This window comes from Garra rufa, chromosome 5 (genome assembly GCF_049309525.1).
Source record: "Garra rufa chromosome 5, GarRuf1.0, whole genome shotgun sequence".
Lineage (NCBI taxonomy): Eukaryota > Metazoa > Chordata > Actinopteri > Cypriniformes > Cyprinidae > Garra > Garra rufa.
Window position 1 is genome coordinate 8,781,489 of NC_133365.1, and position 10,099 is coordinate 8,791,587.

Sequence of the window (10,099 nt, forward strand, 5' to 3'; positions counted from 1 at the left end):
ATAATAATAATAATAATACAAGTTTTGTTGAACAGCAAATCAGCATATTAGTATGATTTCTAAAGGATCATGTGACACTAAAGACTTGAGTAATGATGCTGAAATTTAAAATTTGATCATAGGAATAAATTAAATTGTAAAGTATATTCAATTAGAAAGAAGCTATTTTAAATAGTAAACATATTTTACAACATTACTGGCTAAGTATTTTGGATCAAATAAATGCAGGCTTAGTGAGCAGAAGAGACTTCTTAAAAAAAAAAAAAAAAAACATTAAAAAAACTTTTGACTTTTGTATAACTCCCTGTTGAAGAACTTTCAACACATAGCAGCTATCATTGGGATCTCAGAGATCTCTGTGAACAATGACAATTCACAAACTCAGAAATGTATTTGAAAATATACAAAAGCACCCTATACTTTATCCTACAATGATACTCTACAGGTAGCCAGTGTAAAGAGGCAAGAACAGGGATATAGTCAAACCAAACATTATTCAGACACCAGATATAATTGTTGATTTTTTTATACCGAAAAATTGTCATATTCTATTGCCATTTCTAAACTATAGCACATAAACTGTGAGAACTCTTGAAGGTATCTGAATTTTTTATTTATTTTTTTTTTGGTTTGACTGTATGATCCTTTTTTCTTGTGTTAATCAACAACCTTGCTGCAGCATTTCGTACCCACTAAAGATGTGAAAACAAAGACAAATTAACACCTAGGTACAAAGCATTACAATAATTAAGGCGTGAAGAAATAAAAGCATACAGTACTTTCTCCAGATGACTGAAAGATAAGATATTTCACACTTGAAAGAAACTATTCTTCACAACTGAATAAATTTGTCTGTCAAACTTCAACTCTCTTTCAACCTAAATTCTAAACATAAATATGCAAACTGGATGTTGCTATATTTTTTTGCATAGTTATCAGTTGCATAATTTTGCAGTTATTTGTGCATATTCTGAATATGTTATGAATTCAATAGAGAACTGTTTGGTTAAGGTAAGAGAGTGTTTTGAGAGCAATTACATTACTTGAGATGAGAAATGTGTCAAATCAGCTAAAAAAAAGTAATATTTTGCTTCAGTGGTAAATAGCTTGTAGGTAAACAATTCATCATGAAGTTCCTATTTCTGTTAAAAAATGTGTGTGGTTGCATATTTGACAGAAATAAATGAAGGACAAACATGTGGCTGTTTTACAGACATAAAAGAGAGTTCGTGTGGCTTTTAGTCTTCAAAGTGGCTTCTGATGTACATGGACAAACAACATGAAGCTCATTCTGCACGTATACCGTCCACACAGTCAATCACAGGAAGTGCTGTCTGTCCGTCTGAACGCGGCTTCCAGCGTGGTGCCGCTTGTTTCCATGTCATCAGCAAACAACACGTTCAACAAAGGGAAAGTGTCTGTGCGCAGGCCCTACATTTCCTTATGGCCCTCGGAGGATCTGGTCAAGGACACGAGCGACAGGCAGGAATTCACTCCTGATGTGTTCACTCAGACTGAACTGTTTACAAACGTTAATTTATGATTTACTTACTAATGCAGTTTTGTTGACCCGTGAGGTCGCATGCAGAGACAACAGACTGAATCTATTGTATATAACTTGTGTTCCATATTTTGAGACATCTTAATTTCAGTTTATTGACTGTTGGCGTGTTTTCAGTAAGGTTGCATAAATAAAAGCCCCCTTGTTGTTGAGGCCAAAAGCCACCATTAAAAATGTTCTCAGTTTGTGTAAATCCACATTTTTAATTCACATTAATTTCAAACTTGTCTAGTGTAATTATGTCACTTTGTTTCATGCCAAATAATGGCACATAAATAAGCCAAAATCCTTTACATTTCTTAAAATATTGATTTCTGAACATTTTGATGCTGTCACATGACATTTCTTACTTTAAGCATCGACTGTCAGTCTTCATTCACCTGTTTCTTGAGGTTTCTCATTAAAGGAACAATCCACTTTTTTTGGAAATATCGCATTCAAAAATGACCAACGAGTTTCCATATTTGTTTTATTTAAAACTTGACTCTTCTGTAGTTATATCGTGTACTAAGACCAGATAAGATTAGGAACTACACTTCCATTCCGAAGTTTGCTGCCGTAATATGGCCGAAACAGGCGGAGTATTATCAGAAATGAGTTCCCAGCTAGTTTAGCATTTGCACATGTGCTGTGTGGTATTACTGCTCCTGCTTCAGCCTTATTACGGCAACAAACTTCCTTGAGTATTACGCCGGAATGGGAGTGTAGTTCCTAATCTTATTAGCCTAGAAAATTGAAGCTTTGCATTTCCACCAGTCTTAGTACACGATATAACTACAGAAGGGTCAAGTTTTAAATAGGACAAATATGGAAACTCGTTGGTCATTTTTGAACGCGATGCTATTGGTCTCATAGGATTCAATGATCTATGCTAAGCTATGCTAAAAGTGATATCGCCAGAACAGGAGAACGGCTGAATGGATTTCAAAACGGTAAAACTCAACTTATTAACTCGGGGGGAGTTGGTGAATGAGCCTATTTCCAAAAAAAAGTGTTCCTTTAAAGGGGTCCTATTATGCTCTTTATTTTGTTTTGGGTGCACTAGAACATGCGCTCATGCTTGGTGGTTCAAAAAATGCATTGTTTCTCACATAATTTACATTATTACAATAGCTTTCTCCCCAGGCTGGCACAAATGGCTCGATTACTTCCGGGTTTGATGAAGGCCCGCCTTCCAAAAAACGAAATGTGTTGTGTCTGGTATATTTTAAATATGGATTTTTTTTTTTTTTCAAAAACACTTTGGATCGAAAAGGAAACTTTTACTTCACAAATCCTCCTTTTGTACTTCTAATTCATGATCGTTGTTTTGTGACTCTCTTCTCTTCACATACAGCGTACATCATCCGCCCCAAAACGGGTTCAGTGTAAGACATTTGCCGCAAACTAGAGAAAAGTGATTACTACATTTTAAATATGGATGTTTTTCTTACAAAAACACATCAATTGACTACAGGAGGCCTTTATTTATCCCTCGGAGCACTTTTTATTATGGATGGATGCACTTTATTGGACTTCTTTTGGACTGTTGAACAGAAACACCCGCCAACCGCCATTATTAAGCTTGGAAAAGCCAGGATCATTTTTAATGTAACTCTGATTGGATTTGTCTGGAAGAAGAAAGTCCTATACACCTAGGATGCCTTGAGGGTGAGTAAATCATGGGCTAATTTTCACTTTTGGGTGAACACTTTTCCCGGGAATATGGTACTGTAGGAAGCGCTATTACACATCTTCTGAAAATTACTAAATGTCTGGATCAAGGCGAAGAAGAAGCAGAAGTGAGTTAATATTTGCATGTGCAAATTAGCATGATCATCAAACATTAAACAGCAAAACTAATCAAAACTTAAAAAAATCTAAACTAATTAAATCTTGAGTCCAGAAGTGGTTTAGGACTGTGAAGCTTTGGGGGTGTTTATGAAGCCATCTACTACTACTTGGGGCACTTTTTTGCAAGACACGAAATACATACCAATAAGTACATATCACTGCAATTTTCAAAATAAATTAACACTAGAGGCAATAAAACTCTGACACCTTTTATTCCTTTTCACACAAAGTATGATTTACAGAGTTTGATAAAGTGTAATTTTCACACAATTACTTGAAGAATGGGTGTTATGGTATTAAATTGTTGAAACATTGTTTATTTTATATGTATGTATTTTAGTATATTGTTTGTTTAATTATATAATTGTTTAATAGACTATCAGTCCAATGTGATACGCTGGTCGTGATGGGGCGGAGACTGTTGCCCTTTAAGAGCGCACTATTGAGACCAGGAGAAGAGCTCGTTTGTTACGCTCAATCTCGTGTGGTAAACCGGTAGAGCTGCAGTGCGCAGGCGTCGGCGTGAATCAAGCCTGTCGGAAAAAACAATGCGGGAATGCTAAAGGGGTGCATGGCTCGGTGGATGTCAGCGTGAGAGTTCCAGTCCACGAGTGGTTGCCGTGGCAGTGACGGTAACAGACGAAAGGCCAGGAGCTGAACAGAGGTGCGGCTAGGAGCGCGAGTGAGCAGAGCGAGCGAGCGAGCAAGAAAGCACGACACAGACGGAGAGTGCCAAGTGTACAACGCTGGATTTGAATGGGACTGGGTAGCATATGGCTGCCCAGTCATATTGTGAGTACCCTTTTTAGTATTTGATCATCCAGCAACCGCAGTGTAACAGATGAAGACCTGTGTTTACTCCACAGCAATTAAAGTTTGTAAATGAAGACTTAACAAAGGCATTGCCAATATCCTAGCTTATAAACACTAATTCTTTTCCCTTTTTGTGTGCTGTGGCACTGGTTTGGAGTGGATTGTGGTGTATTATATGCACGAGAGTATTAGTAATGTGTATGTGTGAAGTGGTCTAGAGATACTGGCAGTGTTCTGTTTTATTCTTTTAGTGGTGGGGCGCTTTGTGGAGTACCTGCTGCAGTGGGACTAAATTGTGACTGTTGCTGGGGACCAGAAAGACATTACGTGTGGACTGCTTAAAGATGGCGTATGGACTGCATTTCTCTTGCAAAGCATTCTTCCTCTATGCTGTTTTTAATTCATATTTTTAATGGAAATAAAGTGTTTGTAATACAATCTATCCCTTGAGTGTCTGTGATGCCTTGCCCTCAGTGTTGAAGTTGAGTCCTACTAAGCTAAATTCGTAACCATAAATTGGGTCCTGGATCTCAGTAACAAAATCCAGGTGGCGTAGTCGGCAATTGGTTGGTTAACAGTCTTTTAGTAATATCAAAGTATTCTATTTACGCCCCCGGCGTGACATTTGGCGTAGTCGGCAGGGTTTTGAACCTGTGTGAGGGCTTGGCTATCTTTTGACACTCACGTGGTAGATCGAGCTAAGGTATTGTAAAGATGATGATGCCAGTTTTCCCTGGTGCCCCTTGGGTTCCTAAATTTAGTGGAACTGGTAGTGAATTAAGATATGTAGATTGGAAGGAGCAAATTCAAGGTCTCTTAGAGGCCCAAGAACTGACTGAAGCTAAGAAGGTAAAGATTTTATTGGGTGCTTTGAGTGGAGTGGCAAAGCGAGAGATTAGTGTTTTGGCAGAGGAAGATCGTGATAAGTTGAGTAAGATCTTTGATCAGCTTGATACCTTGTATGCTGGAGAAGTCCCCTTGCCTGTTCTTAGGTCACGTTTTTTTAGTTGTAAACAGATGTCGGATGAGCCTTTTCAAGCTTTTGTTTTGCGTTTGAGAGAATTGTTTTGCAGGTTACAGCGGCGCAGCCCAGAGGGAACCCTTGTCGAAGATCAGTTGAAGGAACAGCTATTGATGGGGCTGGAGGATGGCCCAATGTTGAAGGTTTTGAAGATGTATGCCCGCCGCAACCCAAATGGAACATTTGCTGAACTGCACCAGGAGGCTCTGTCCTTGGAGATGGAGTATGGCCAAACTAGGTATGAGACTGCTTGTGCTGCCATAAGTCAGCCTGATGTATGTAATTCTCGTTCCCAAAGGGCCGACTGGAGAACTGAGTTGAAACGTGAGATCTTGGAGGAGGTTAAGGGACAAATTCGAGAGCTGACTCAGGAGGTGATGAGAGAGCTGAGACCTTCTGTGTTTGCAACCCCTGTGGATCATGTACCATCACAACATCAGAACCTCCCTGCCCCTAGAAGGAGAGATTATCAGTCAGCAAACAGGTGGGACTCTGATGGTCGACCTATTTGTCGACGCTGCCAGCAACCAGGCCACCTAGCTCGTAATTGTATGGAGAATTCTCAGCCTAGACCAACTTTAAACTAGATTGCCCTGTTGTAGAGGTCCAAACTGCAGGGCTACGGACTTCGATTAATAGCCAAGGGACCACACACGCTTTTATTGCTAACTGCCCTACGGTGGATGTTTTGATCCAGAATATTCCCTGTAAGGGTTTGTTAGACACAGGATCACAAGTAACTTTAATGCAGCAAAGTATGCTAGGCAAGAAGTTTCCTACTTATAGATTGGGTCACGCCCCCCTATTGACTTTGAGAGCCGCAAATGGCTTGGAAATCCCATAGGTTGGGTATGCAGTATTGGATTTTGAAGTGGCAGGTATCCGACTTCCTGAGAGAGGTGTCGTTATTGTAAAAGATAGTTTTCCACGAATCCTTTAATTATTGGAATGAATGTGATTTCATCATGTTGGAGTGCCTTGTTTCAGGGCCCAAATCAGTCATTCTCTTTCCAGAGCCCCACAGAACAGCGAGTGTGGAAACAGGCTATGGCGACGTGTCAACGCATTGCTGCTCGCACCCAGAATGATGGATTCCTTGGCTATGTCTGGCCAGCCACTCGTCATAAGATATGGATTCCACCTCAAAGTGAGATTATTGTGTGGGGGCGTGCCCGAATGGGTCCACAGAACCGTAACTATTGCAGTTTAGTGGAACCCTTGGATGAGTCGGATGGAGTGGCTGCTGCACGAACTGTGGCTGTGGTAAGAGATGGTAAAATTCCTATCCGTCTGTGTAATTTACGCCCTTATAGAGTGTCCATAGGCCGCTATCAGAGGCTTGGTCGGTTATATGAGATGTCTGATGTGGATATTTACGGCCAAAGGGATCTGGACCTTGCTTTGAGGACTGATGGGGTCGTGGACATCAGTGTAGTGGAAGCTACTGTCTCAGAAGAAGAACCTGTCATTGAAGGGGTGAGTCCACTGGCTTTTGAATCTGGCGTAACTGATCAACAACGACAAGCTTTTGATGTACTGCTGAAGAAGTGGAGTGGAGTGTTCGCTAGGGATGAAGATGATCTGGGCTGTACTGCAGCTGTGCAGCATAGGATCCATACTGGTGATGCCCCCCCTATTCGAGAAAGATTTCGCCCCCTACCTCCAATGATGTATAAGGAGATGAAGCTTTTATTGACAAACATGTTGGAAAGGGGAATCATTACTGAGAGTAGTAGCCCATGGGCAGCTCCGATAGTCATGGTTAAGAAGAAGGATGGAAGCTGGCGCTTCTGCGTTGATTATAGAAAGTTGAATGCAGTTACACACAGAGATGCCTTTCCCCTCCCCCGAATTGAGGAAACATTGACCACACTAACTAAAGCTGAATGGTTTACCACTCTAGATTTGGCCAGTGGTTACTGGCAAGTGGGGGTACACCCTGATGATCGTTCAAAGACTGCTTTTACAACTCCCCTAGGATTATTTGAATTTCAGCGTATGCCCTTTGGCTTGTCCAATGGACCGGCTACATTTCAGAGACTAATGCAACATTGCTTGAGTGGCCACATTATTGATTTTCTGTTGGTCTATTTGGATGACATTATTGTATATTCTGCCGATTTTTCCACTCATCTTGGTCATTTAGAACAGGTGTTCCAGCGGCTGTCACAGTATGGACTGAAGTTAAGACTGGACAAGTGTCAGTTCCTCAAGCAACAAGTGAAATTTCTTGGGCACGTGGTGGACAAGAGGGGTATAAGTCCAGATCCAGGCAAAACGGCTGCAGTGCAGGAGTGGCCTGTTCCTACTACTGTTCGAGAGGTGAGGGCATTTTTGGGCCTGGCTGGCTATTATAGACGGTTTATTGCCAATTTTGCCAAAATAGCACAACCTCTAAATGCACTCCTAATAGGAGTTCCAGTGGACAAGAAGTCAAGTAAGCGTGCAGTTAAGTGGACTACAGAATGTCAAGCTGCTTTTGTGAAGTTAAAGATGTGTCTTACACAGGCCCCTATTTTGGCATACGCTGATTTTTCCTTGCCATTTGTCCTTTATACGGATGCGAGCCATCAAGGCTTGGGCGCGGTACTGTCGCAGACTCAAGATGGGCAAGAACGAGTCGTTGCCTATGCAAGTCGCAGCCTTCATCCGGCAGAGAGGAATGACGCTAATTATAGCTCCTTCAAGTTGGAGTTGTTGGCTTTAAAATGGGCCATAACTGAGAAATTTAAAGACTATCTGACTGGGGCTAAATGCATTGTGGTTACAGATAATAACCCTGTGGCACACCTGCAGACAGCGAGACTTGGAGCAGTGGAACAACGCTGGGTGGCCCAGTTGGCAAGCTTTGATTTCACAGTGAAGTATCGACCTGGACGTGAAAACATTAATGCTGATAGCTTGTCCAGGTTTCCAGTAGATCCCGTCGCTCCTGTTGAGTCTCGACAGGTCAGTGTGATGGAAGATGGCTGCCAGACAACGATCTGCACTCTAGACACAGAAGAGTGGAGTCAAGAGCAAGGAGCAGATGAAGAGCTTCAACAGGTTTTGAGGTATGTGGAGTTAAAAAGTTTGCCTACTGCGAAAGAACGAGATGAGATGTCAGTGACTGTGAAACAACTACTTCGACAGAGTTCTAAGCTTGTGCTCCGAGATGGGGTGTTGTGCAAGCGAATGATTGACCCCAGTACACATGAGTTACATTTTCAGATCGTTTGCCCTGCTTCCAGACAAGAGGAGGTGTGGAGGAGATACCATGAGGCATCTGCACATGCAGGAGTTGCACGGACCCTTTCAAGGCTGAGGCACCATTTTTACTGGCCGAGGATGGAGGAGGCGATAAAGGGATTCCATCTGGGCTGTGCCACTTGTGGCTTGCAGAGAGCAAGGAATGATGGTAAGGCCCCACTTAATCCAATTTCGGTGTCCTTCCCTTTAGAGATCGTGTCTCTAGATTTTCTTACGCTAGGACGTCCAACTGATCCATGTCAGAATATTTTAGTAGTTATTGATCTGTTTACTCGGTATGCATGGGCCATCCCAACAAGTGATCAGACTGCTAAGACTACAGTTAAGGCCTTGTGGGAACATGTGGTACAGGTGTTTGGTTGTCCCCTGAGGTTTCATTCTGACCAGGGCCCAAATTTTGAGGCTACATTGATGAAGGAGTTTTGTCAACTGTACGGTACAGCTAAGAGTCGAACGACTTCCTATCATCCAGAGGGGAATGGTAGAGTTGAGAGACTGAACAAGACCTTGAGTATGTTGCGTACATTGGAAAGGGACAAGCAGGATAGGTGGCCAGAATTCCTTTTAGAGTTGATGCAGGCATATAATAACACTATACATGGGGCCACCGGGTTTGCACCTTCATATTTAATGTTTGGACGTTGTTTGCGGACACCAGTAGACATGAGCCTTGGAGTGGTAACAGGACAGGACAGATCGGATGTGAGGGGGTGGGTACAGGAACACCATCAGAAGTTGTCTTGGGCTTATGCATTAGCAAAGGAAACAATGGATGACGCTGCAAGACAGTCTAAACAATTTTATGACAGTAGGGCCAAAGCTACACCATTGCTAGTAGGCCAGCGTGTGTGGGTCCGTGACAGAAATAGGCAAGGACGGGGGAAGTTGTGTACCTGGTGGGACCCTACACCTTTTGTTGTAGTTGGGGTACTTGGGGATACTGGAGTAGTGTATCGTGTAAAACCAGAACGAGGGGGACAGGAGAAAGTTTTGCACCGCAATGCTTTAAAGTTATGCACAGCACGAGAGGTAATACACCCACAACCTGTAAGAACTGAAGAGAATCCTATACAGACTGAGCCTGTACCTTATAGTATGTGGGTTTCTTTAGGGCCTGATCCTGTAAATGATGGGGAAAATGAAGTAAGACGTTCCACACGTTCTAATCTAGGACAGCGACCCTTGAGGTATAGAGAAGTGTGAATGTATCGCAGGGACTGCTGATGTTTATTGTGGGGGGGTGTTATGGTATTAAATTGTTGAAACATTGTTTATTTTATATGTATGTATTTTAGTATATTGTTTGTTTAATTATATAATTGTTTAATAGACTATCAGTCCAATGTGATACGCTGGTCGTGATGGGGCGGAGACTGTTGCCCTTTAAGAGCGCACTATTGAGACCAGGAGAAGAGCTCGTTTGTTACGCTCAATCTCGTGTGGTAAACCGGTAGAGCTGCAGTGCGCAGGCGTCGGCGTGAATCAAGCCTGTCGGAAAAAACAATGCGGGAATGCTAAAGGGGTGCATGGCTCGGTGGATGTCAGCGTGAGAGTTCCAGTCCACGAGTGGTTGCCGTGGCAGTGACGGTAACAGACGAAAGGCCAGGAGCTGAACAGAGGTG